This window comes from Lampris incognitus, chromosome 18, assembly GCF_029633865.1.
Source record: "Lampris incognitus isolate fLamInc1 chromosome 18, fLamInc1.hap2, whole genome shotgun sequence".
Classification (NCBI taxonomy): Eukaryota; Metazoa; Chordata; class Actinopteri; order Lampriformes; family Lampridae; genus Lampris; species Lampris incognitus.
In genome coordinates, this window is record NC_079228.1 from 3,742,960 (window position 1) to 3,769,809 (window position 26,850).

Here is a 26,850-nt window from a genome sequence, read left to right on the forward strand (position 1 = left end):
TTTTCATAGATGAGTTGGCCGCCGACCTTCTTCTTTCTGTTGGCAGCTTGTTTCACCACTTTCATCTTATGACAAACTCCATCACATCCTATCGCTTTTGCTGTCCAAGGAGTCCCGTTTGTAATTTAAAAATATGACTTAAAGTGTCACGTATCAGGAACGAACCCAAAAGCAGACGGGACAACCAGGTAAGGGAGAATCAAGTCTTTATTGAAGTAACCGATCTCACGGGTAGAGCAGGAGTCGGCTCAGTGGCAGGTAGGCAAGCAGGCAGGCAAGCAGGCAGAAGTCCATGAAAGGCGACGTTCCAGCCAAGACTGGACCACAGTGGAGGCTTTTTAAGGGTGATGATCGCGTTGATGTCAAGGGCGAGAGGCTGTGACAGCGAACGCTTAGATGTCAAGGCAAGTCCAGGGAGAGAGGCTGTGACAGGGGGGGTCAGCAGGTGTCAGGGGCAAACGCTTTGATGTCAAGGGCGAGAGGCTGTGACCGCGAACGCTTTGATGTCGAGGGCGAGAGGCTGTGACATAAAGCTTACTAAGATACAGCCATTGAGAAGACTTTTTACTGGTTTCTGACCCAAATGTTTGTCTGGTTTCACCTATACGTCAGATTTTTCAATTGGAATTCAGTAAAAGAAAATCAAAGTACTTTGAGATGATCGTAGGGCGGAATAAAAGGCTTACAGCACCTGGTATTCCCAGGCGGTCTCCCATCCAGGTACTAACCAGGCCCGATCTTGCTTTAGCTTCCGAGATCGGACGAGATCGGCTGTTATCAGGCTGGTATGGCCGTAAGCCGTCGAGCTTGAGTCTTGCAGCTTTTTCATAGATGATTTGGCCGCCGACCTTCTTCTTTCTGTTGGCAGCTTGTTTCACCACTTTCATCTTATGACAAACTCCATCACATCCTATCGCTTTTGCTGTCCAAGGAGTCCCGTTTGTAATTTAAAAATATGACTTAAAGTGTCACGTATCAGGAACGAACCCAAAAGCAGACGGGACAACCAGGTAAGGGAGAATCAAGTCTTTATTGAAGTAACCGATCTCACGGGTAGAGCAGGAGTCGGCTCAGTGGCAGGTAGGCAAGCAGGCAGGCAAGCAGGCAGAAGTCCATGAAAGGCGACGTTCCAGCCAAGACTGGACCACAGTGGAGGCTTTTTAAGGGTGATGATCGCGTTGATGTCAAGGGCGAGAGGCTGTGACAGCGAACGCTTAGATGTCAAGGCAAGTCCAGGGAGAGAGGCTGTGACAGGGGGGGTCAGCAGGTGTCAGGGGCAAACGCTTTGATGTCAAGGGCGAGAGGCTGTGACCGCGAACGCTTTGATGTCGAGGGCGAGAGGCTGTGACATAAAGCTTACTAAGATACAGCCATTGAGAAGACTTTTTACTGGTTTCTGACCCAAATGTTTGTCTGGTTTCACCTATACGTCAGATTTTTCAATTGGAATTCTGTAAAAGAAAATCAAAGTACTTTGAGATGATCGTAGGGCGGAATAAAAGGCTTACAGCACCTGGTATTCCCAGGCGGTCTCCCATCCAGGTACTAACCAGGCCCGACCTTACTTTAGCTTCCGAGATCGGACGAGATCGGGCGATATCAGGCTGGTATGGCCGTAAGACGTCAAGCTTGAGTCTTGCAGCTTTTTCATAGATGAGTTGGCCGCCGACCTTCTTCTTTCTGTTGGCAGCTTGTTTCCCCACTTTCATCTTATGACAAACTCCATCACATCCTATCGCTTTTGCTGTCCAAGGAGTCACGTTTGTAATTTAAAAATATGACTTAAAGTGTCACGTATCAGGAACGAACCCAAAAGCAGACGGGACAACCAGGTAAGGGAGAATCAAGTCTTTATTGAAGTAACCGATCTCACGGGTAGAGCAGAGGAGTCGGCTCAGTGGCAGGTAGGCAAGCAGGCAGGTAGAAGTCCATGAAAGGCGACGTTCCAGCCAAGACTGGACCACAGTGGAGGCTTTTTAAGGGTGATGATCGCGTTGATGTCAAGGGAGAGCGGCTGACTGCTTTGATGGCCAGCTGGTGTCAGGGGCGAGAGGCTGTGACAGCGAACGCTTTGATGTCAAGGCAAGTCCAAGGAGAGAGGCTATGACATGGGGGGTCGTCAGGGGCAAACGCTTTGATGCCAAGGGCGAGAGGCTGTGACCGCGAACGCTTTGATGTCAAGGCAAGTCCAGGGAGAGAGGCTGTGACGGGGGGGTCAGCAGGTGTCAGCAGCAAACGCTTTGATGTCAAGGGTGAGAGGCTGTGACCGCGAACGCTTTGATGTCGAGGGCGAGAGGCTGTGACATAAAGCTAACTAAGATACAGAAATTGAGAAGACTTTTTACTGGTTTCTGACACAAATGTTTGTCTGGTTTCACCTATACTTCAGATTTTTAAATTGGAATTCCGTACAAGAAAATCAAAGTACTTTGAGATGATCGTAGGGCGGAATAAAAGGCTTACAGCACCTGGTATTCCCAGGCGGTCTCCCATCCAGGTACTAACCAGGCTCGACCTTGCTGTAGCTTCCGAGATTGGACGAGATCGGGAGTTATCAGGCTGGCATGGCCGTAAGCCGTCGAGCTGGAGCCTTGCAGCTTTTTCATAGATGAGTTGGCCGCCGACCTTCTTCTTTCTGTTTGCAGCTTGTTTCACCACTTTCATCTTATGACAAACTCCATCACATCCTATCGCTTTTGCTGTCCAAGAAGTCACGTTTGTAATGTAAAAATATGACTTAAAGTGTCACGTATCAGGAACGAACCCAAAAGCAGACGGCACAACCAGGTAAGGGGGAATCAACTTTTTATTGAAGTAACCGATCTCACGGGTAGAGCAGGAGTCGGCTCAGTGGCAGGTAGGCAAGCAGGCAGGCAAGCAGGCAGAAGTCCATGAAAAGAGACGTTCCAGCCAAGACTGGACCACAGTGGAGGCTTTTTAAGGGTGATGATCGCGTTGATGTCAAGGGCGAGAGGCTGTGACAGCGAACGCTTAGATGTCAAGGCAAGTCCAGGGAGAGAGGCTGTGACAGGGGGGGTCAGCAGGCGTCAGGGGCAAAAGCTTTGATGTCTAGGGCGAGAGGCTGTGACCGCGAACGCTTTGATGTCGAGGGCGAGAGGCTGTGACATAAAGCTAACTAAGATACAGAAATTGGGAAGACTTTTTACTGGTTTCTGACACAAATGTTTGTCTGGTTTCACCTATACATCAGATTTTTCACATGGAATTCAGTAAAAGAAAATCAAAGTACTTTGAGATGATCGTAGGGCCGAATAAAAGGCTTGCAGCACCTGGTATTTTCAGGCGGTCTCCCATACAGGTACTAACCAGACCCGACCTTGCTTTAGCTTCCGAGATCGGGCGTTATCAGGCTGGTATGGCCGTAAGCCGTCGAGCTGGAGTCTTGCAGCTTTTTCATAGATGAGTTGGCCGCCGACCTTCTTCTTTCTGTTGGCAGCTTGTTTCCCCACTTTCATCTTATGACAAACTCCATCACATCCTATCGCTTTTGCTGTCCAAGGAGTCACGTTTGTAATTTAAAAATATGACTTAAAGTGTAACGTATCAGGAAGGAACCCAAAAGCAGACGGGACAACCAGGTAAGGGAGAATCAAGTCTTTATTGAAGTAACCGATCTCACGGGTAGAGCAGGAGTCGGCTCAGTGACAGGTAGGCAAGCAGGCAGGCAGGCAGGCAGGCAGGAGTCCATGAAAGGCGACGTTCCAGCCAAGACTTGACCACAGTGGAGGCTTTTTAAGGGTGATGATCGCGTTGATGTCAAGGGCGAGAGGCTGTGACAGCGAACGCTTTGATGTCAAGGCAAGTCCAGGGAGAGAGGCTGTGATAGGGGGGTCAGCAGGTGTCAGGGGCAAACGCTTTGATGTCAAGGGCGAGAGGCTGTGACCGCGAACGCTTTGATGTCGAGGGCGAGAGGCTGTGACATAAAGCTAACTAAGATACAGAAATTGAGAAGACTTTTTACTGGTTTCTGACACAAATGTTTGTCTGGTTTCACCTATACTTCAGATTTTTAAATTGGAATTCCGTACAAGAAAATCAAAGTACTTTGAGATGATCGTAGGGCGGAATAAAAGGCTTACAGCACCTGGTATTCCCAGGCGGTCTCCCATCCAGGTACTAACCAGGCCCGACCTTGCTGTAGCTTCCGAGATCGGACGAGATCGGGAGTTATCAGGCTGGCATGGCCGTAAGCCGTCGAGCTGGAGCCTTGCAGCTTTTTCATAGATGAGTTGGCCGCCGACCTTCTTCTTTCTGTTGTCAGCTTGTTTCACCACTTTCATCTTATGACAAACTCCATCACATCCTATCGCTTTTGCTGTCCAAGGAGTCACGTTTGTAATGTAAAAATATGACTTAAAGTGTCACGTATCAGGAACGAACCCAAAAGCAGACGGCACAACCAGGTAAGGGGGAATCAACTTTTTATTGAAGTAACCGATCTCACGGGTAGAGCAGGAGTCGGCTCAGTGGCAGGTAGGCAAGCAGGCAGGCAGGCAGGCAGAAGTCCATGAAAGGCGACGTTCCTGCCAAGACTGGACCACAGTGGAGGCTTTTTAAGGGTGATGATCGCGTTGATGTCAAGGGCGAGAGGCTGTGACAGCGAACGCTTAGATGTCAAGGCAAGTCCAGGGAGAGAGGCTGTGACAGGGGGGGGTCAGCAGGCGTCAGGGGCAAAAGCTTTGATGTCTAGGGCGAGAGGCTGTGACCGCGAACGCTTTGATGTCGAGGGCGAGAGGCTGTGACATAAAGCTAACTAAGATACAGAAATTGGGAAGACTTTTTACTGGTTTCTGACACAAATGTTTGTCTGGTTTCACCTATACGTCAGATTTTTCACATGGAATTCAGTAAAAGAAAATCAAAGTACTTTGAGATGATCGTAGGGCGGAATAAAAGGCTTGCAGCACCTGGTATTTTCAGGCGGTCTCCCATCCAGGTACTAACCAGACCCGACCTTGCTTTAGCTTCCGAGATCGGGCGTTATCAGGCTGGTATGGCCGTAAGCCGTCGAGCTGGAGTCTTGCAGCTTTTTCATAGATGAGTTGGCCGCCGACCTTCTTGTTTCTGTTGTCAGCTTGTTTCACCACTTTCATCTTATGACAAACTCCATCACATCCTATCGCTTTTGCTGTCCAAGAAGTCACGTTTGTAATGTAAAAATATGACTTAAAGTGTCACGTATCAGGAGCGAACCCAAAAGCAGACGGCACAACCAGGTAAGGGAAGAATCAACTTTTTATTGAAGTAACCGATCTCACGGGTAGAGCAGGAGTCGGCTCAGCGGCAGGTAGGCAAGCAGGCAGGCAAGCAGGCAGAAGTCCATGAAAGGCGACGTTCCAGCCAAGACTGGACCATAGTGGAGGCTTTTTAAGGGTGATGATCGCGTTGATGTCAAGGGCGAGAGGCTGTGACAGCGAACGCTTAGTTGTCAAGGCAAGTCCAGGGAGAGAGGCTCTGACAGGGGGGGTCAGCAGGTGTCAGGGGCAAACGCTTTGATGTCAAGGGCGAGAGGCTGTGACCGCGAACGCTTTGATGTCGAGGGCGAGAGGCTGTGACATAAAGCTAACTAAGATACAGCCATTGAGAAGACTTTTTACTGGTTTCTGACCCAAATGTTTGTCTGGTTTCACCTATACGTCAGATTTTTCAATTGGAATTCAGTAAAAGAAAATCAAAGTACTTTGAGATGATCGTAGGGCGGAATAAAAGGCTTACAGCACCTGGTATTCCCAGGCGGTCTCCCATCCAGGTACTAACCAGGCCCGACCTTGCTTTAGCTTCCGAGATCGGACGAGATCGGGCGTTATCAGGCTGGTATGGCTGTAAGCCGTCGAGCTTGAGTCTTGCAGCTTTTTCATAGATGATTTGGCCGCCGACCTTCTTCTTTCTGTTGGCAGCTTGTTTCCCCACTTTCATCTTATGACAAACTCCATCACATCCTATCGCTTTTGCTGTCCAAGGAGTCACGTTTGTAATTTAAAAATATGACTTAAAGTGTCACGTATCAGGAACGAACCCAAAAGCAGACGGGACAACCAGGTAAGGGAGAATCAAGTCTTTATTGAAGTAACCGATCTCACGGGTAGAGCAGGAGTCGGCTCAGTGGCAGGTAGGCAAGCAGGCAGGCAAGCAGGCAGAAGTCCATGAAAGGCGACGTTCCAGCCAAGACTGGACCACAGTGGAGGCTTTTTAAGGGTGATGATCGCGTTGATGTCAAGGGCGAGAGGCTGTGACAGCGAACGCTTAGATGTCAAGGCAAGTCCAGGGAGAGAGGCTGTGACAGGGGGGGTCAGCAGGTGTCAGGGGCAAACGCTTTGATGTCAAGGGCGAGAGGCTGTGACCGCGAACGCTTTGATGTCGAGGGCGAGAGGCTGTGACATAAAGCTAACTAAGATACAGCCATTGAGAAGACTTTTTACTGGTTTCTGACCCAAATGTTTGTCTGGTTTCACCTATACGTCAGATTTTTCAATTGGAATTCAGTAAAAGAAAATCAAAGTACTTTGAGATGATCGTAGGGCGGAATAAAAGGCTTACAGCACCTGGTATTCCCAGGCGGTCTCCCATCCAGGTACTAACCAGGCCCGACCTTGCTTTAGCTTCCGAGATCGGACAAGATCGGGCGTTATCAGGCTGGTATGGCCGTAAGCCGTCAAGCTTGAGTCTTGCAGCTTTTTCATAGATGAGTTGGCCGCCGACCTTCTTGTTTCTGTTGTCAGCTTGTTTCACCACTTTCATCTTATGACAAACTCCATCACATCCTATCGCTTTTGCTGTCCAAGAAGTCACGTTTGTAATGTAAAAATATGACTTAAAGTGTCACGTATCAGGAGCGAACCCAAAAGCAGACGGCACAACCAGGTAAGGGAAGAATCAACTTTTTATTGAAGTAACCGATCTCACGGGTAGAGCAGGAGTCGGCTCAGTGGCAGGTAGGCAAGCAGGCAGGCAAGCAGGCAGAAGTCCATGAAAGGCGACGTTCCAGCCAAGACTGGACCATAGTGGAGGCTTTTTAAGGGTGATGATCGCGTTGATGTCAAGGGCGAGAGGCTGTGACAGCGAACGCTTAGTTGTCAAGGCAAGTCCAGGGAGAGAGGCTCTGACAGGGGGGGTCAGCAGGTGTCAGGGGCAAACGCTTTGATGTCAAGGGCGAGAGGCTGTGACCGCGAACGCTTTGATGTCGAGGGCGAGAGGCTGTTACATAAAGCTAACTAAGATACAGCCATTGAGAAGACTTTTTACTGGTTTCTGACCCAAATGTTTGTCTGGTTTCACCTATACGTCAGATTTTTCAATTGGAATTCAGTAAAAGAAAATCAAAGTACTTTGAGATGATCGTAGGGCGGAATAAAAGGCTTACAGCACCTGGTATTCCCAGGCGGTCTCCCATCCAGGTACTAACCAGGCCCGACCTTGCTTTAGCTTCCGAGATCGGACGAGATCGGGCGTTATCAGGCTGGTATGGCTGTAAGCCGTCGAGCTTGAGTCTTGCAGCTTTTTCATAGATGATTTGGCCGCCGACCTTCTTCTTTCTGTTGGCAGCTTGTTTCCCCACTTTCATCTTATGACAAACTCCATCACATCCTATCGCTTTTGCTGTCCAAGGAGTCACGTTTGTAATTTAAAAATATGACTTAAAGTGTCACGTATCAGGAACGAACCCAAAAGCAGACGGGACAACCAGGTAAGGGAGAATCAAGTCTTTATTGAAGTAACCGATCTCACGTGTAGAGCAGGAATCGGCTCAGTGGCAGGTAGGCAAGCAGGCAGGCAGGCAGGCAGAAGTCCATGAAAGGCGATGTTCCAGCCAAGACTGGACCACAGTGGAGGCTTTTTAAGGGTGATGATCGCGTTGATGTCAAGGGCGAGAGGCTGTGACAGCGAACGCTTAGATGTCAAGGCAAGTCCAGTGAGAGAGGCTGCGACAGGGGGGTCAGCAGGTGTCAGGGGCAAACGCTTTGTTGTCAAGGGCGAGAGGGTGTGACCGCGAACGTTTTGATGTCGAGGGCGAGAGGCTGTGACATAAAGCTAACTAAAATACAACCATTGAGAAGACTTTTTACTGGTTTCTGACCCAAATGTTTGTCTGGTTTCACCTATACGTCAGATTTTTCAATTGGAATTCAGTAAAAGAAAATCAAAGTACTTTGAGATGATCGTAGGGCGGAATAAAAGGCTTACAGCATCTGGTATTCCCAGGCGGTCTCCCATCCAGGTACTAACCAGGCCCGACCTTGCTTTAGTTTCCGAGATCGGACGTTATCAGGCTGGTATGGCCGTAAGCCGTCGAGCTGGAGTCTTGCAGCTTTTTCATAGATGAGTTGGCCGCCGACCTTCTTCTTTCTGTTGTCAGCTTGTTTCACCACTTTGATCTTATGACAAACTCCATCACATCCTATCGCTTTTGCTGTCCAAGGAGTCACGTTTGTAATGTAAAAATATGACTTAAAGTGTCACGTATCAGGAACGAAGGCAAAAGCAGACGGCACAACCAGGTAAGGGAAGAATCAACTTTTTATTGAAGTAACCGATCTCACGGGTAGAGCAGAGGAGTCGGCTCAGTGGCAGGTAGGCAAGCAGGCAGGCAGAAGTCCATGAAAGGCGACGTTCCAGCCAAGACTGGACCACAGTGGAGGCTTTTTAAGGGTGATGATCGCGTTGATGTCAAGGGAGAGCGGCTGATTGCTTTGATGGCCAGCTGGTGTCAGGGGCGAGAGGCTGTGACAGCGAACGCTTTGATGTCAAGGCAAGTCCAAGGAGAGAGGCTGTGACGGGGGGGTCAGCAGGTGTCAGGAGCAAACGCTTTGATGTCAAGGGCGAGAGGCTGTGACCGCGAACGCTTTGATGTCGAGGGCGAGAGGCTGTGACATAAAGCTAACTAAGATACAGAAATTGAGAAGACTTTTTACTGGTTTCTGACACAAATGTTTGTCTGGTTTCACCTATACTTACAGATTTGTAAATTGGAATTCCGTGCAAGAAAATCAAAGTACTTTGAGATGATCGTAGGGCGGAATAAAAGGCTTACAGCACCTGGTATTCCCAGGCGGTCTCCCATCCAGGTACTAACCAGGCTCGACCTTGCTGTAGCCTCCGAGATCGGACGAGATCGGGAGTTATCAGGCTGGCATGGCCGTAAGCCGTCGAGCTGGAGCCTTGCAGCTTTTTCATAGATGAGTTGGCCGCCGACCTTCTTCTTTCTGTTTGCAGCTTGTTTCACCACTTTCATCTTATGACAAACTCCATCACATCCTATCGCTTTTGCTGTCCAAGAAGTCACGTTTGTAATGTAAAAATATGACTTAAAGTGTCACGTATCAGGAACGAACCCAAAAGCAGACGGCACAACCAGGTAAGGGGGAATCAACTTTTCATTGAAGTAACCGATCTCACGGGTAGAGCAGGAGTCGGCTCAGTGGCAGGTAGGCAAGCAGGCAGGCAAGCAGGCAGAAGTCCATGAAAAGAGACGTTCCAGCCAAGACTGGACCACAGTGGAGGCTTTTTAAGGGTGATGATCGCGTTGATGTCAAGGGCGAGAGGCTGTGACAGCGAACGCTTAGATGTCAAGGCAAGTCCAGGGAGAGAGGCTGTGACAGGGGGGGTCAGCAGGCGTCAGGGGCAAAAGCTTTGATGTCTAGGGCGAGAGGCTGTGACCGCGAACGCTTTGATGTCGAGGGCGAGAGGCTGTGACATAAAGCTAACTAAGATACAGAAATTGGGAAGACTTTTTACTGGTTTCTGACACAAATGTTTGTCTGGTTTCACCTATACATCAGATTTTTCACATGGAATTCAGTAAAAGAAAATCAAAGTACTTTGAGATGATCGTAGGGCCGAATAAAAGCCTTGCAGCACCTGGTATTTTCAGGCGGTCTCCCATACAGGTACTAACCAGACCCGACCTTGCTTTAGCTTCCGAGATCGGGCGTTATCAGGCTGGTATGGCCGTAAGCCGTCGAGCTGAAGTCTTGCAACTTTTTCATAGATGAGTTGGCCGCCGACCTTCTTCTTTCTGTTGGCAGCTTGTTTCCCCACTTTCATCTTATGACAAACTCCATCACTTCCTATCGCTTTTGCCGTCCAAGGAGTCACGTTTGTAATTTAAAAATATGACTTAAAGTGTCACGTATCAGGAACGAACCCAAAAGCAGACGGGACAACCAGGTAAGGGAGAATCAAGTCTTTATTGAAGTAACCGACCTCACGGGTAGAGCAGGAGTCGGCTCAGTGGCAGGTAGGCAAGCAGGCAGGAATGCAGGCAGGCAGAAGTCCATGAAAGGCGACGTTCCAGCCAAGACTGGACCACAGTGGAGGCTTTTTAAGGGTGATGATCGCGTTGATGTCAAGGGCGAGAGGCTGTGACCGCGAACGCTTTGATGTCGAGGGCGAGAGGCTCTGACATAAAGCTAACTAAGATACAGCCATTGAGAAGATTTTTTACTGGTTTTTGACCCAAATGTTTGTCTGGCTTTACCTATACGTCACATTTTTCAATTGGAATTCAGTAAAAGAAAATCGACGCACTTTGAGATGATCGTAGAGCGGAATAAAAGGCTTACAGCACCTGGTATTCCCAGGCGGTCTCCCATCCAGGTACTAACCAGGCCCGACCCTGCTTTAGCTTCCGAGATCGGACGAGATCGGGCGTTATCAGGCTGGTATGGCCGTAAGCCGTCGACCTGCAGTCTTGCAGCTTTTTCATAGATGAGTTGGCCGCCGACCTTCTTCTTTCTGTTGGCAGCTTGTTTCACCAATTTGATCTTATGACAAACTCCATCACATCCTATCACTTTTGCTGTCCAAGGAGTCACGTTTGTAATTTAAAAATATGACTTAAAGTGTCACGTATCAGGAAGGAACCCAAAAGCAGACGGCACAAGCAGGTAAGGGAGAATCAAGTCTTTATTGAAGTAACCGATCTCACGGGTAGAGCAGGAGTCGGCTCAGTGACAGGTAGGCAAGCAGGCAGGCAGGCAAGCAGGCAGAAGTCCATGAAAGGCGACGTTCCAGCCAAGACTGGACCACAGTGGAGGCTTTTTAAGGGTGATGATCGCGTTGATGTCAAGGGCGAGAGGCTGTGACAGCGAACGCTTAGTTGTCAAGGCAAGTCAAGGGAGAGAGGCTCTGACAGGGGGTGTCAGCAGGTGTCAGGGGCAAACGCGTTGATGTCTAGGGCGAGAGGCTGTGACCGCGAACGCTTTGATGTCGAGGGCGAGAGGCTGTGACATAAAGCTAAGTAAGATACAGCCATTGAGAAGACTCTTTACTGGTTTCTGACACAAATGTTTGTCTGGTTTCACCTATACGTCAGATTTTTCAATTGGAATTCAGTAAAAGAAAAGCAAAGTACTTTGAGATGATCGTAGGGCGGAATAAAAGGCTTACAGCACCTGGTATTCCCAGGCGGTCTCCCATCCAGGTACTAACCAGGCCCGACCTTGCTTTAGCTTCCGAGATCGGACGAGATCGGGCGTTATCAGGCTGGTATGGCCGTAAGCCGTCAAGCTTGAGTCTTGCAGCTTTTTCATAGATGAGTTTGCCGCCGACCTTCTTCTTTCTGTTGTCAGCTTGTTTCACCACTTTGATCTTATGACAAACTCCATCACATCCTATCGCTTTTGCTGTCCAAGAAGTCACGTTTGTAATGTAAAAATATGACTTAAAGTGTCACGTATCAGGAACGAACCCAAAAGCAGACGGCACAACCAGGTAAGGGAAGAATCAACTTTTTATTGAATTAACCGATCTCACGGGTACAGCAGGAGACAGCTCAGTGGCAGGTAGGCAAGCAGGCAGGCAGGCAGAAGTCCATGAAAGGCGACGTTCCAGCCAAGACTGGACCATAGTGGAGGCTTTTTAAGGGTGATGATCGCGTTGATGTCAAGGACGAGAGGCTGTGACAGCGAACGCTTAGATGTCAAGGCAAGTCCAGGGAGAGAGGCTGTGACAGGGGGGGTCAGCAGGTGTCAGGGGCAAACGCTTTGATGTCAAGGGCGAGAGGCTGTGACCGCGAACGCTTTGATGTCGAGGGCGAGAGGCTGTGACATAAAGCTTACTAAGATACAGCCATTGAGAAGACTTTTTACTGGTTTCTGACACAAATGTTTGTCTGGTTTCACCTATACGTCAGATTTTTCAATTGGAATTCAGTAAAAGAAAATCAAAGTACTTTGAGATGATCGTAGGGCGGAATAAAAGGCTTACAGCACCTGGTATTCCCAGGCGGTCTCCCATCCAGGTACTAACCAGGCCCGACCTTGCTTTAGCTTCCGAGATCGGACGAGATCGGGCGTTATTTTTTTTTTTTTTTGTCTTTTATTATGAAAATATATTTTTGGGAACAAAAATACATTTTTGATTGCATGTATTGTCCATCAATTCCACATTGTTACATTTGTTTTACACTTTGTTTGGCTTACACAAGATAGTATCCGTCTCTCTTTATACATAAAATAAAGCCATGCTTTCCAAATCGTCAACTTAAATCAGCGCTTTGGAATCAGAACAGAAAATGAAACAAATCAGCCCTTTTGAACAAACCTTAGACTGTGTTTTTAAAAGAAAGTGACATTAAAACACCACTTTGAGATTTTAAATGACACACATTCCACATTAAACAGAATGATCCCATCCTCCCCTTAACTTCAATAAAACATAACAGAGAAAGTTAAAAGAAAACCGTAACGCGTCTTTAACTCTGTTTATATTTACACTTCCAATAATCATCATTTTCCGTTCACATCATTTCAGACTTTTTCCTCCCCTCCCTCCCTCCCTCACCAGTTCCACACAATCTCCCCCCTCCTGTTGAGGGAGAGGAGATGGCTGTCTCTGATGAAGAGCCGGGTGAAGTCCGCATCGCCGTGCGTCAGTCTGTAATGTGTTTGTTTTTTGACCATGTTTTTGAAAATGTTCCAAACCGGGATGATTCTGCGTTCAAAGTGCGCAATGTTCCGACGTGATTTGACGGCCCACCGGGCGTGACTTAAGAGGAATTTGCACAGCGCTGCGTTCTTCACCCTGCTCTTCTCCCACACTCCAAACACAAAGAATACATCCCACGAATCCCCGCTGTCCCAAATTAATCCCAGTTTGTTGACTAAGCACTTTTTCAGGGTTTCAAAGAAGCTCGCCAGCTCCGAGCAGTGGCGGTACATGTGCAATAGTGTTTCAGGCAGCAGGCCACAGACGTCGCACTCCCTGCCGACCCCCTTGTCAAATTGGTGCAGAATAACGTTAGTGAACACTTTGTTGTGTCGGATTTTGTAGTCGTTGTCTTCTGCCTCAATGCTGTTCCCTCTCACCCTCCATTGTCCCCAGATTTGTCCCACATTCAAATTGGGCATAACTTTGCCCCAGAACGGCAGAGAGGTCGGACGTTGCGACGCCTGTGCCAGAAACTTTCCATAGATCTGTTTGCTTGTCAATCTGTGTATACTCCTCCACTCTCCTCCTTGCTCCACCAACATGGCTGGGAGCTTCCCCTCTCTGTTCTGTACCACTCTCCGCTCTATGGTTGTCCGCCATTCTTTTGGGATGCTTTCCTTTAAGTCGTTATAATAGCTTGTTGTCTCCGTAATTTTGGCCTCATAGTTTATCTCCTTTATACTGTCATATATGGCTTGGGGGGGGAGAAAACCCGGCATCAGTTCATACATGACGTCCTTCAACTGGACCAAACCTGCTGTTAACATGTCATTATTACATAGAAGCTTACCTGTCTTTTGAATTTTCTTATTTAGAAAGATTGGCATTTCTCTGATGACGTTTACCGAGTCACATGCATAGTCTATATGCTTTAGAAATTCCGCGTGAGCGGACAGGACTTCTCTATAGAAACCTGGAAGCCCCGCCATCATCGGTCGCTTTAGTTGCATCAGCAGCACAAAATCGCCTATGTGAAATACCTTGTTTATGAAGTAAGCCATCAGGCTTTTCCAGCCGTGGGCTGTGGAGTCACACAGATATTTTTGCACAGTTTTGATCCTGAACGCCCTTTTTTTGCTTTCTATATCTACTAATTGAAGTCCTCCCTCTCTGTACTTACTTATTAATGTTTTTCGTGCTATTTTACTTACTTTTGCCCTCCACAAAAAATTGGTTATAATTTCATTTATTCTGTTTAATACCCATAAGGGTAGTTCTATAACTGCTAATGTATAGTTTAGTTTTGACAATATTAAGTTGTTTAGAACCACTACTCTACCTTTGAGTTTTAGGTCTCTCAGTTTCCAATAATTTAGACATTTTCCTATTTTACTAATAATTTCCGTCCATGACAGATCACGAGCTGCCACTACATCTTTACCGATGTAGGTACCTAGAATTTTTATATGCTTGCTTTGTATTTTAAAAGGTGTGGTCTCCTGCTGAGGCTCAGCCATGTTAATGAACATGATTTCTGACTTACCTACATTTATGCGGGAGCCAGAGGCTCGACCGTACATGTTTATTACTGCCATTGCTCTCTCTATGCTTGCCATGTCCTTTACTGTTAGGGTGGTGTCATCAGCAAATTGCTGGACGACACAGGATCCTCCCCCTGGTAACTCAATACCTCTAATACCCTTGTCTTGTTTTAATAGAATTCCTAGTGGCTCTGCTATTATTGTGTACAGGATTGAGGATAGTGGACAGCCTTGTCTGACCGACCTTTCCAGAGGAAACGCATCAGTGGTTGCACCGTTGCATTTGACCTTACCTGTAGCTTTGCTATATAACAATTTTACCCAAGTTAGAAATCTGTCTCCAAAACCTACCTTCTCCAGTACATTAAACATAAATTGATGCTCTACTCGGTCAAAGGCTTTATTGAAGTCAATGGCCAGAAGGACACCTGCTTGATCTGTCTCTTTTAAATACTCCACCACATCTCTTATGGTGCGTACTGTGTCAGTGACTTCTCTCCCTGGCACACTATAAGCCTGGGTGGCTTCTATTATTGTATGTAATATTTGTTTGACTCTGTTTGCGAATATTTTCATTAGTATTTTGTAGTCATTGTTCAACAGAGTAATGGGCCTATAATTTGTTAGTTCATCCTTGTCCCCTTTCTTAAAAATTAAAGTGATCAAGCCTAGAGTCATTGACTCCGGTACCTTCTGTTCTTTTTCCATTGTTTTGTACAATTTCAGTAGTGTTGGTTTGAGCGTGTTGCAGAAAGCTTTATAGAAGTTTGCCGTCAACCCATCACTACCTGGGCTTTTATTTGACATCATTTGATTTATTGCACACTCTATATCTTCCTCAGTTATTTCCTGTTCACACGCTGATTTATCTTCATCATTTAATTTAGCAGTCATCTCTTCCAATATGTCATTTGTAGCTTGTATGTCTGAACTCTCAGTTTTAAACAAGTCACTATAAAAAGTTTGTACTGTTTCCAGAATGTCTACGAAATTGGTCACTACTTTACCTTCTTTATTTTTGATTTCTTGCAAATAACACTGATTTTGTTTTCTTTTTTCCAAGTTGAGGAAAAAAGCTGTACTTTTCTCCCCTTCTACTGCATATTGAGCACGGCTCCTCACTATAGCACCTTCACATTTTATCCTTTCAATTTCATTTATTTCATTTTGAATATTCACAAGCCTTTCAACATTGACAACCGGTTGTGCATTTAATTTAGCAATTGTATTTCTTAATGATCTTTCTTTTTCTCTAGTTTTAAAGTTCAATCTTTTCGCAAACTGAATACTTTTTTGTTTAATTCTCACTTTTAATTGCTCCCACCCCTCTATGATATTTTCCCCAAACTCAGGCTGTGAACATTCAAATGAGATCAATTTAGAGATGCATTCAACATAATCCCTTCTGTTCAGCAGGCTAGCATTAAGGTGCCACACGCCTCCCCCCCTCCCCCTCCTTTTACCCCCCATTCCCACACGCAGGATGGCATGATCACTAATGAAATTTAAACAATAGCGCACAGTATCGAAAAGGTCGATCTGCGGTTTCTTGACTAAACAAAAATCAATCCGACTTTGCCGTACAGTGTCCATTTGTGGCTGTACTCTCGAGTACTCTCGTGTTATGGGATTTCTGGTTCTCCATAAATCACAGAAATTATTCTTGGCCATAAACAGATTCAGGGCCGCTCTGGAACAGTCGTGTTTATAGCTACCGTTATCGCTAATGTCAAGCCTGCTCATCTTGACATTGAAATCCCCAACTATGATGTCACAGTCTTTAGCTATGATATTCAATTCTCGAAAGAAAGAAGACCTGTCCCCCTCGTGGTTGGGCGCATAAATGTTCAGTAATTTGTAGACAGTGTCTTCAAAAACAAAGCCCACTTTAACCCACCTCCCCCCAATGTCTTTGTCTATTAGAGTGGCATCAGCCTCAATGTGGCTACTCACCATGATGCTTACTCCTCGTGCCCGCTGAGTCCCATGGCTTGAAAAGTAGGATCCAGGCCACCTTTTCTTGCACTGAGTTTCACAGTCAGTGTCCCAGTGGGTTTCTTGGAGACAGATTATTTCTGCATCACACATTTTTACGACTTTAGTGAACTTGTCCATGTCACGTAGTCCACGTACGTTGAATGATGCTATTTTGACCATGGTGAGTGGGAAAGACAGAGAAAAATAATCCCCAAACAAAAAACATGATGCACACCCTTTTCAGTCCATTATTATTTACCCCTCTTAGTCTTGCCCTTTCTGCTTGTTCCCTCTTCCCTCCCCTTACTAACTCCATCCCATTCCGAAGCCTTAGGGTTCGGCTGTCGTCTCTCACTCCCCTGCCCGTGTAGAGGCCCTCTCTGCCCCGGCTGCCCGCAAGGCAAGGACGCAAGGCTGGCCGAACTGCCCTCCCTCTGGTTGCTGCGGCTCCTGTCCCCTGATGTTGTTACAGCCTGACCCCTCAGCGACCCGTGCGCCAGAGTGGAGACGCTCGTCGGCATCCTCCCCACCCTCTCAGAGGCCGCAGTCAAACCGCCGCTTCCTCTTTTCTCCTCCTCCTCCTCTTCCTCCTCGACCTCGCTCTCCTCCTCCATCTCATGGCGTGCAGCTGACTGGGGCCCCTCTGCTTCGCCATCAGTCGCAATGCCATCAGGATGATTTCCTGTCTCCGTCTCTTCTGCCCCGTCCTCCACTCCCTCGCCGGTGTCCCTCTCTGTCTCCTCTTTGGGATCTGCTCCAGGCATGGCTGCGCATTCTCGTGCGTAGTGTCCGATCTCCCCGCACTTGAAGCACTTGAACTCCGGGCACTCCCGTAGGATGTGTCCGGGCTGGAGGCACAGCCTGCAAACTTTAGATTGATTATCGTGCAGCACTCTGAAGTATTCAATCCCTTCCAGCGTCTCAAATTTGGTGCTGTAAGGTAAAGAGGAGACATTTTCATTGAAACGGACTTTGAGGAATCTCGTCCCGTCAAAAACGTCCGTCCCGGCCCACTTCCTCCGCTTGATAGGAGACACCGGCTCCACGCCCCACTGCTCCAGTTTAGTAACAATTTGATTGTCTGTGACATACAGGGGAAGGTTCAAAAAGGAGACGATCCTGGTGTCCCTCGTAACTTCCGATGCCACCACTCTGGAGTTTCTAATCTTGAAGCCGTCCAGCAGTCTTGTTTTCCCTTTCGGGTTACTCATCGTGAGCTCCCATCGTTTGTCGCTTTTCGACCTGCAGCCCAATACTCTCCCACACGTGTTGTCAACCGCACGCAGAAGCTCCATCATGGAGATTTTGTCTTCTCCCTCCACGTCCACATTAACCACCAGGTCTCTGTCCATCTCTCTCCCTTCCCCCTCCCTCCCCGCCGCTTCCGCTGCGACCGCCGTCTCTTTCACCAACCCCATTGCTGTGGCCCCTCCACCTCGTCTCTCTTTTCGTTTCTCCGCTCGACTCTCCACCACCACAAATTCTCCTCTCTCCCCCTTCTCCATCACGCTTTCTGCCTCAGTCGGATTCGCGTCCTGCTGGGGCTTCTTTGTTTCCGCCGCTATACCTCCATTTTGTTTGTCCGTCTGCCCGTCGTCGTAAGTCTTGTCCGGTCCGAGTGTCCTTGCCGTTTGTGCCATTTTCGTGCTTCTAAAGCCACAAAAGTTTCCCCCGTGCAGCAGAAAGCTGCTGGGGGGAAGTTAGAAACGTTATTTTCAGAGACTGCTCTCGTTTCCCCGTCGATTTAATGTCTTTTTCGTCCGCTCCGCCGCCACCACGCCAACCCGGAAGTTATCAGAGTGGTATGGCCGTAAGCCGTCAAGCTTGAGTCTTGCAGCTTTTTCATAGATGAGTTGGCCGCCGACGTTCTTCTTTCTGTTGTCAGCTTGTTTCACCACTTTCATCTTATGACAAACTCCATCACATCCTATCGCTTTTGCTGTCCAAGAAGTCACGTTTGTAATGTAAAAATATGACTTAAAGTGTCACGTATCAGGAACGAACCCAAAAGCAGACGGCACAACCAGGTAAGGGAAGAACCAACTTTTTATTGAAGTAACCGATCTCACGGGTAGAGCAGGAGTCGGCTCAGTGGCAGGTAGGCAAGCAGGCAGGCAGGCAGAAGTCCATGAAAGGCGACGTTCCAGCCAAGACTGGACCATAGTGGAGGCTTTTTAAGGGTGATGATCGCGTTGATGTCAAGGGCGAGAGGCTGTGACAGCGAACGCTTAGTTGTCAAGGCAAGTCAAGGGAGAGAGGCTCTGACAGGGGGTGTCAGCAGGTGTCAGGGGCAAACGCGTTGATGTCTAGGGCGAGAGGCTGTGACCGCGAACGCTTTGATGTCGAGGGCGAGAGGCTGTGACATAAAGCTAAGTAAGATACAGCCATTGAGAAGACTCTTTACTGGTTTCTGACACAAATGTTTGTCTGGTTTCACCTATACGTCAGATTTTTCAATTGGAATTCAGTAAAAGAAAAGCAAAGTACTTTGAGATGATCGTAGGGCGGAATAAAAGGCTTACAGCACCTGGTATTCCCAGGCGGTCTCCCATCCAGGTACTAACCAGGCCCGACCTTGCTTTAGCTTCCGAGATCGGACGAGATCGGGCGTTATCAGGCTGGTATGGCCGTAAGCCGTCGAGCTGGAGCCTTGCAGTTTTTTAATAGATGAGTTGGCCGCCGACCTTCTTCTTTCTGTTGTCAGCTTGTTTCCCCACTTTCATCTTATGACAAACTCCATCACATCCTATCGCTTTTGCTGTCCAAGGAGTCACGTTTGTAATTTAAAAATATGACTTAAAGTGTCACGTATCAGGAACGAACCCAAAAGCAGACGGCACAACCAGGTAAGGGAAGAATCAACTTTTTATTGAAGTAACCGATCTCACGGGTAGAGCAGGAGTCGGCTCAGTGGCAGGTAGGCAAGCAGGCAGGCAGGCAGGCAAGCAGGCAGAAGTCCATGAAAGGCGACGTTCCAGCCAAGACTGGACCACAGTGGAGGCTTTTTAAGGGTGATGATCGCGTTGATGTCAAGGGCGAGAGGCTGTGACAGCGAACGCTTAGTTGTCAAGGCAAGTCAAGGGTGAGAGGCTCTGACAGGGGGTGTCAGCAGGTGTCAGGGGCAAACGCGTTGATGTCTAGGGCGAGAGGCTGTGACCGCGAACGCTTTGATGTCGAGGGCGAGAGGCTGTGACATAAAGCTAAGTAAGATACAGCCATTGAGAAGACTCTTTACTGGTTTCTGACACAAATGTTTGTCTGGTTTCACCTATATGTCAGATTTTTCAATTGGAATTCAGTAAAAGAAAATCAAAGTACTTTGAGATGATCGTAGGGCGGAATAAAAGGCTTACAGCACCTGGTATTCCCAGGCGGTCTCCCATCCAGGTACTAACCAGGCCCGACCTTGCTTTAGCTTCCGAGATCGGACGAGATCGGGCGTTATCAGGCTGGTATGGCCGTAAGCCGTCGAGCTGGAGCCTTGCAGTTTTTTAATAGATGAGTTGGCCGCCGACCTTCTTCTTTCTGTTGTCAGCTTGTTTCCCCACTTTCATCTTATGACAAACTCCATCACATCCTATCACTTTTGCTGTCCAAGGAGTCACGTTTGTAATTTAAAAATATGACTTAAAGTGTCACGTATCAGGAAGGAACCCAAAAGCAGACGGCACAAGCAGGTAAGGGAGAATCAAGTCTTTATTGAAGTAACCGATCTCACGGGTAGAGCAGGAGTCGGCTCAGTGACAGGTAGGCAAGCAGGCAGGCAGGCAAGCAGGCAGAAGTCCATGAAAGGCGACGTTCCAGCCAAGACTGGACCACAGTGGAGGCTTTTTAAGGGTGATGATCGCGTTGATGTCAAGGGCGAGAGGCTGTGACAGCGAACGCTTAGTTGTCAAGGCAAGTCAAGGGAGAGAGGCTCTGACAGGGGGTGTCAGCAGGTGTCAGGGGCAAACGCGTTGATGTCTAGGGCGAGAGGCTGTGACCGCGAACGCTTTGATGTCGAGGGCGAGAGGCTGTGACATAAAGCTAAGTAAGATACAGCCATTGAGAAGACTCTTTACTGGTTTCTGACACAAATGTTTGTCTGGTTTCACCTATACGTCAGATTTTTCAATTGGAATTCAGTAAAAGAAAAGCAAAGTACTTTGAGATGATCGTAGGGCGGAATAAAAGGCTTACAGCACCTGGTATTCCCAGGCGGTCTCCCATCCAGGTACTAACCAGGCCCGACCTTGCTTTAGCTTCCGAGATCGGGCGTTATCAGGCTGGCATGGCCGTAAGCCGTCAAGCTTGAGTCTTGCAGCTTTTTCATAGATGAGTTTGCCGCCGACATTCTTCTTTCTGTTGTCAGCTTGTTTCACCACTTTGATCTTATGACAAACTCCATCACATCCTATCGCTTTTGCTGTCCAAGAAGTCACGTTTGTAATGTAAAAATATGACTTAAAGTGTCACGTATCAGGAACGAACCCAAAAGCAGACGGCACAACCAGGTAAGGGAAGAATCAACTTTTTATTGAATTAACCGATCTCACGGGTACAGCAGGAGACAGCTCAGTGGCAGGTAGGCAAGCAGGCAGGCAGGCAGAAGTCCATGAAAGGCGACGTTCCAGCCAAGACTGGACCATAGTGGAGGCTTTTTAAGGGTGATGATCGCGTTGATGTCAAGGACGAGAGGCTGTGACAGCGAACGCTTAGATGTCAAGGCAAGTCCAGGGAGAGAGGCTGTGACAGGGGGGGTCAGCAGGTGTCAGGGGCAAACGCTTTGATGTCAAGGGCGAGAGGCTGTGACCGCGAACGCTTTGATGTCGAGGGCGAGAGGCTGTGACATAAAGCTTACTAAGATACAGCCATTGAGAAGACTTTTTACTGGTTTCTGACACAAATGTTTGTCTGGTTTCACCTATACGTCAGATTTTTCAATTGGAATTCAGTAAAAGAAAATCAAAGTACTTTGAGATGATCGTAGGGCGGAATAAAAGGCTTACAGTACCTGGTATTCCCAGGCGGTCTCCCATCCAGGTACTAACCAGGCCCGACCTTGCTTTAGCTTCCGAGATCGGACGAGATCGGGCGTTATCAGGCTGGTATGGCCGTAAGCCGTCGAACTGGAGTCTTGCAGCTTTTTCATAGATGAGTTGGCCGCCGACGTTCTTCTTTCTGTTGTCAGCTTGTTTCACCACTTTCATCTTATGACAAACTCCATCACATCCTATCGCTTTTGCTGTCCAAGAAGTCACGTTTGTAATGTAAAAATATGACTTAAAGTGTCACGTATCAGGAACGAACCCAAAAGCAGACGGCACAACCAGGTAAGGGAAGAACCAACTTTTTATTGAAGTAACCGATCTCACGGGTAGAGCAGGAGTCGGCTCAGTGGCAGGTAGGCAAGCAGGCAGGCAGGCAGGCAGGCAGAAGTCCATGAAAGGCGACGTTCCAGCCAAGACTGGACCACAGTGGAGGCTTTTTAAGGGTGATGATCGCGTTGATGTCAAGGGCGAGAGGCTGTGACAGCGAACGCTTAGTTGTCAAGGCAAGTCAAGGGAGAGAGGCTCTGACAGGGGGTGTCAGCAGGTGTCAGGGGCAAACGCGTTGATGTCTAGGGCGAGAGGCTGTGACCGCGAACGCTTTGATGTCGAGGGCGAGAGGCTGTGACATAAAGCTAAGTAAGATACAGCCATTGAGAAGACTCTTTACTGGTTTCTGACACAAATGTTTGTCTGGTTTCACCTATACGTCAGATTTTTCAATTGGAATTCAGTAAAAGAAAAGCAAAGTACTTTGAGATGATCGTAGGGCGGAATAAAAGGCTTACAGCACCTGGTATTCCCAGGCGGTCTCCCATCCAGGTACTAACCAGGCCCGACCTTGCTTTAGCTTCCGAGATCGGACGAGATCGGGCGTTATCAGGCTGGTATGGCCGTAAGCCGTCGAGCTGGAGCCTTGCAGTTTTTTAATAGATGAGTTGGCCGCCGACCTTCTTCTTTCTGTTGTCAGCTTGTTTCCCCACTTTCATCTTATGACAAACTCCATCACATCCTATCGCTTTTGCTGTCCAAGGAGTCACGTTTGTAATTTAAAAATATGACTTAAAGTGTCACGTATCAGGAACGAACCCAAAAGCAGACGGCACAACCAGGTAAGGGAAGAATCAACTTTTTATTGAAGTAACCGATCTCACGGGTAGAGCAGGAGTCGGCTCAGTGGCAGGTAGGCAAGCAGGCAGGCAGGCAGGCAAGCAGGCAGAAGTCCATGAAAGGCGACGTTCCAGCCAAGACTGGACCACAGTGGAGGCTTTTTAAGGGTGATGATCGCGTTGATGTCAAGGGCGAGAGGCTGTGACAGCGAACGCTTAGATGTCAAGGCAAGTCCAGGGAGAGAGGCTGTGACAGGGGGGGTCAGCAGGTGTCAGGGGCAAACGCTTTGATGTCAAGGGCGAGAGGCTGTGACCGCGAACGCTTTGATGTCGAGGGCGAGAGGCTGTGACATAAAGCTAACTAAGATACAGAAATTGAGAAGACTTTTTACTGGTTTCTGACCCAAATGTTTGTCTGGTTTCACCTATACGTCAGATTTTTCAATTGGAATTCAGTAAAAGAAAATCAAAGTACTTTGAGATGATCGTAGGGCGGAATAAAAGGCTTACAGCACCTGGTATTCCCAGGCGGTCTCCCATCCAGGTACTAACCAGGCCGGACCTTACTTTAGCTTCCGAGATCGGACGAGATCGGGCGTTATCAGGCTGGTATGGCCGTAAGCCGTCAAGCTTGAGTCTTGCAGCTTTTTCATAGATGAGTTGGCCGCCGACCTTCTTCTTTCTGTTGGCAGCTTGTTTCACCACTTTCATCTTATGACAAACTCCATCACATCCTATCGCTTTTGCTGTCCAAGAAGTCACGTTTGTAATGTAAAAATATGACTTAAAGTGTCACGTATCAGGAGCGAACCCAAAAGCAGACGGCACAACCAGGTAAGGGAAGAATCAACTTTTTATTGAAGTAACCGATCTCACGGGTAGAGCAGGAGTCGGCTCAGTGGCAGGTAGGCAAGCAGGCAGGCAGGCAGGCAGGCAGAAGTCCATGAAAGGCGACGTTCCAGCCAAGACTGGACCACAGTGGAGGCTTTTTAAGGGTGATGATCGCGTTGATGTCAAGGGCGAGAGGCTGTGACAGCGAACGCTTAGATGTCAAGGCAAGTCCAGGGAGAGAGGCTGTGACAGGGGGGGGTCAGCAGGTGTCAGGGGCAAACGCTTTGATGTCAAGGGCGAGAGGCTGTGACCGCGAACGCTTTGATGTCGAGGGCGAGAGGCTGTGACATAAAGCTAACTAAGATACAGAAATTGAGAAGACTTTTTACTGGTTTCTGACCGAAATGTTTGTCTGGTTTCACCTATACGTCAGATTTTTCAATTGGAATTCAGTAAAAGAAAATCAAAGTACTTTGAGATGATCGTAGGGCGGAATAAAAGGCTTACAGCACCTGGTATTCCCAGGCGGTCTCCCATCCAGGTACTAACCAGGCCGGACCTTACTTTAGCTTCCGAGATCGGACGAGATCGGGCGTTATCAGGCTGGTATGGCCGTAAGCCGTCAAGGTTGAGTCTTGCAGCTTTTTCATAGATGAGTTGGCCGCCGACCTTCTTCTTTCTGTTGGCAGCTTGTTTCACCACTTTCATCTTATGACAAACTCCATCACATCCTATCGCTTTTGCTGTCCAAGAAGTCACGTTTGTAATGTAAAAATATGACTTAAAGTGTCACGTATCAGCAGCGAACCCAAAAGCAGACGGCACAACCAGGTAAGGGAAGAATCAACTTTTTATTGAAGTAACCGATCTCACGGGTAGAGCAGGAGTCGGCTCAGTGGCAGGTAGGCAAGCAGGCAGGCAAGCAGGCAGGAGTCCATGAAAGGCGACGTTCCAGCCAAGACTGGACCATAGTGGAGGCTTTTTAAGGGTGATGATCGCGTTGATGTCAAGGGCGAGAGGCTGTGACAGCGAACGCTTAGTTGTCAAGGCAAGTCAAGGGAGAGAGGCTCTGACAGGGGGTGTCAGCAGGTGTCAGGGGCAAACGCGTTGATGTCTAGGGCGAGAGGCTGTGACCGCGAACGCTTTGATGTCGAGGGCGAGAGGCTGTGACATAAAGCTAAGTAAGATACAGCCATTGAGAAGACTCTTTACTGGTTTCTGACACAAATGTTTGTCTGGTTTCACCTATACGTCAGATTTTTCAATTGGAATTCAGTAAAAGAAAAGCAAAGTACTTTGAGATGATCGTAGGGCGGAATAAAAGGCTTACAGCACCTGGTATTCCCAGGCGGTCTCCCATCCAGGTACTAACCAGGCCCGACCTTGCTTTAGCTTCCGAGATCGGACGAGATCGGGCGTTATCAGGCTGGTATGGCCGTAAGCCGTCGAGCTGGAGCCTTGCAGTTTTTTAATAGATGAGTTGGCCGCCGACCTTCTTCTTTCTGTTGTCAGCTTGTTTCCCCACTTTCATCTTATGACAAACTCCATCACATCCTATCGCTTTTGCTGTCCAAGAAGTCACGTTTGTAATGTAAAAATATGACTTAAAGTGTCACGTATCAGGAGCGAACCCAAAAGCAGACGGCACAACCAGGTAAGGGAAGAATCAACTTTTTATTGAAGTAACCGATCTCACGGGTAGAGCAGGAGTCGGCTCAGTGGCAGGTAGGCAAGCAGGCAGGCAGGCAGGCAGGCAGAAGTCCATGAAAGGCGACGTTCCAGCCAAGACTGGACCACAGTGGAGGCTTTTTAAGGGTGATGATCGCGTTGATGTCAAGGGCGAGAGGCTGTGACAGCGAACGCTTAGATGTCAAGGCAAGTCCAGGGAGAGAGGCTGTGACAGGGGGGGTCAGCAGGTGTCAGGGGCAAACGCTTTGATGTCAAGGGCGAGAGGCTGTGACCGCGAACGCTTTGATGTCGAGGGCGAGAGGCTGTGACATAAAGCTAACTAAGATACAGCCATTGAGAAGACTTTTTACTGGTTTCTGACCCAAATGTTTGTCTGGTTTCACCTATACGTCAGATTTTTCAATTGGAATTCAGTAAAAGAAAATCAAAGTACTTTGAGATGATCGTAGGGCGGAATAAAAGGCTTACAGCACCTGGTATTCCCAGGCGGTCTCCCATCCAGGTACTAACCAGGCCCGACCTTACTTTAGCTTCCGAGATCGGACGTTATCAGGCTGGTATGGCCGTAAGCCGTCAAGCTTGAGACTTGCAGCTTTTTCATAGATGAGTTGGCCGCCGACCTTCTTCTTTCTGTTGGCAGCTTGTTTCACCACTTTCATCTTATGACAAACTCCATCACATCCTATCGCTTTTGCTGTCCAAGAAGTCACGTTTGTAATGTAAAAATATGACTTAAAGTGTCACGTATCAGGAGCGAACCCAAAAGCAGACGGCACAACCAGGTAAGGGAAGAATCAACTTTTTATTGAAGTAACCGATCTCACGGGTAGAGCAGGAGTCGGCTCAGTGGCAGGTAGGCAAGCAGGCAGGCAGGCAGGCAGGCAGAAGTCCATGAAAGGCGACGTTCCAGCCAAGACTGGACCACAGTGGAGGCTTTTTAAGGGTGATGATCGCGTTGATGTCAAGGGCGAGAGGCTGTGACAGCGAACGCTTAGATGTCAAGGCAAGTCCAGGGAGAGAGGCTGTGACAGGGGGGGTCAGCAGGTGTCAGGGGCAAACGCTTTGATGTCAAGGGCGAGAGGCTGTGACCGCGAACGCTTTGATGTCGAGGGCGAGAGGCTGTGACATAAAGCTAACTAAGATACAGAAATTGAGAAGACTTTTTACTGGTTTCTGACCCAAATGTTTGTCTGGTTTCACCTATACGTCAGATTTTTCAATTGGAATTCAGTAAAAGAAAATCAAAGTACTTTGAGATGATCGTAGGGCGGAATAAAAGGCTTACAGCACCTGGTATTCCCAGGCGGTCTCCCATCCAGGTACTAACCAGGCCGGACCTTACTTTAGCTTCCGAGATCGGACGAGATCGGGCGTTATCAGGCTGGTATGGCCGTAAGCCGTCAAGCTTGAGTCTTGCAGCTTTTTCATAGATGAGTTGGCCGCCGACCTTCTTCTTTCTGTTGGCAGCTTGTTTCACCACTTTCATCTTATGACAAACTCCATCACATCCTATCGCTTTTGCTGTCCAAGAAGTCACGTTTGTAATGTAAAAATATGACTTAAAGTGTCACGTATCAGCAGCGAACCGAAAAGCAGACGGCACAACCAGGTAAGGGAAGAATCAACTTTTTATTGAAGTAACCGATCTCACGGGTAGAGCAGGAGTCGGCTCAGTGGCAGGTAGGCAAGCAGGCAGGCAAGCAGGCAGGAGTCCATGAAAGGCGACGTTCCAGCCAAGACTGGACCATAGTGGAGGCTTTTTAAGGGTGATGATCGCGTTGATGTCAA

The 26,850-nt window shown here is 48.1% G+C and overlaps 11 non-coding genes and 9 pseudogenes across 11 annotated transcripts; all 20 read right to left on the reverse strand.

Annotated features, from left to right (window-relative positions):
• Nucleotides 1-679: 679 nt before the first annotated feature.
• Nucleotides 680-799, reverse strand: LOC130129414 (5S ribosomal RNA). Its single transcript, XR_008812021.1, has one exon. It is a non-coding gene; the product is annotated as a 5S ribosomal RNA (ribosomal RNA).
• A 702-nt stretch (nt 800-1,501) lies between these two features.
• On the reverse strand, nt 1,502-1,621 carry LOC130129246 (5S ribosomal RNA; annotated as a pseudogene).
• An 835-nt stretch (nt 1,622-2,456) lies between these two features.
• On the reverse strand, nt 2,457-2,576 carry LOC130129314 (5S ribosomal RNA; annotated as a pseudogene).
• A 1,517-nt stretch (nt 2,577-4,093) lies between these two features.
• LOC130129219 (5S ribosomal RNA) lies at nt 4,094-4,213 on the reverse strand (annotated as a pseudogene).
• A 1,516-nt stretch (nt 4,214-5,729) lies between these two features.
• Nucleotides 5,730-5,849, reverse strand: LOC130129402 (5S ribosomal RNA). The gene has a single exon (XR_008812012.1). It is a non-coding gene; the product is annotated as a 5S ribosomal RNA (ribosomal RNA).
• A 702-nt stretch (nt 5,850-6,551) lies between these two features.
• Nucleotides 6,552-6,671, reverse strand: LOC130129187 (5S ribosomal RNA). The gene has a single exon (XR_008811969.1). It is a non-coding gene; the product is annotated as a 5S ribosomal RNA (ribosomal RNA).
• A 703-nt stretch (nt 6,672-7,374) lies between these two features.
• On the reverse strand, nt 7,375-7,494 carry LOC130129407 (5S ribosomal RNA). The gene has a single exon (XR_008812013.1). It is a non-coding gene; the product is annotated as a 5S ribosomal RNA (ribosomal RNA).
• A 1,548-nt stretch (nt 7,495-9,042) lies between these two features.
• Nucleotides 9,043-9,162, reverse strand: LOC130129311 (5S ribosomal RNA; annotated as a pseudogene).
• A 1,411-nt stretch (nt 9,163-10,573) lies between these two features.
• Nucleotides 10,574-10,693, reverse strand: LOC130129183 (5S ribosomal RNA). Its single transcript, XR_008811965.1, has one exon. It is a non-coding gene; the product is annotated as a 5S ribosomal RNA (ribosomal RNA).
• A 706-nt stretch (nt 10,694-11,399) lies between these two features.
• LOC130129272 (5S ribosomal RNA) lies at nt 11,400-11,519 on the reverse strand. The gene has a single exon (XR_008812000.1). It is a non-coding gene; the product is annotated as a 5S ribosomal RNA (ribosomal RNA).
• A 7,402-nt stretch (nt 11,520-18,921) lies between these two features.
• Nucleotides 18,922-19,041, reverse strand: LOC130129284 (5S ribosomal RNA). Its single transcript, XR_008812001.1, has one exon. It is a non-coding gene; the product is annotated as a 5S ribosomal RNA (ribosomal RNA).
• A 711-nt stretch (nt 19,042-19,752) lies between these two features.
• On the reverse strand, nt 19,753-19,872 carry LOC130129296 (5S ribosomal RNA). Its single transcript, XR_008812002.1, has one exon. It is a non-coding gene; the product is annotated as a 5S ribosomal RNA (ribosomal RNA).
• Nucleotides 19,873-20,578: 706 nt separating this feature from the next.
• LOC130129327 (5S ribosomal RNA) lies at nt 20,579-20,688 on the reverse strand (annotated as a pseudogene).
• Nucleotides 20,689-21,387: 699 nt separating this feature from the next.
• LOC130129449 (5S ribosomal RNA) lies at nt 21,388-21,507 on the reverse strand. Its single transcript, XR_008812054.1, has one exon. It is a non-coding gene; the product is annotated as a 5S ribosomal RNA (ribosomal RNA).
• Nucleotides 21,508-22,214: 707 nt separating this feature from the next.
• LOC130129309 (5S ribosomal RNA) lies at nt 22,215-22,334 on the reverse strand. The gene has a single exon (XR_008812004.1). It is a non-coding gene; the product is annotated as a 5S ribosomal RNA (ribosomal RNA).
• A 711-nt stretch (nt 22,335-23,045) lies between these two features.
• On the reverse strand, nt 23,046-23,165 carry LOC130129262 (5S ribosomal RNA; annotated as a pseudogene).
• Nucleotides 23,166-23,873: 708 nt separating this feature from the next.
• LOC130129263 (5S ribosomal RNA) lies at nt 23,874-23,993 on the reverse strand (annotated as a pseudogene).
• Nucleotides 23,994-24,696: 703 nt separating this feature from the next.
• LOC130129320 (5S ribosomal RNA) lies at nt 24,697-24,816 on the reverse strand. The gene has a single exon (XR_008812005.1). It is a non-coding gene; the product is annotated as a 5S ribosomal RNA (ribosomal RNA).
• Nucleotides 24,817-25,523: 707 nt separating this feature from the next.
• Nucleotides 25,524-25,633, reverse strand: LOC130129365 (5S ribosomal RNA; annotated as a pseudogene).
• Nucleotides 25,634-26,340: 707 nt separating this feature from the next.
• Nucleotides 26,341-26,460, reverse strand: LOC130129264 (5S ribosomal RNA; annotated as a pseudogene).
• Between the last annotated feature and the right edge of the window lie 390 nt (nt 26,461-26,850).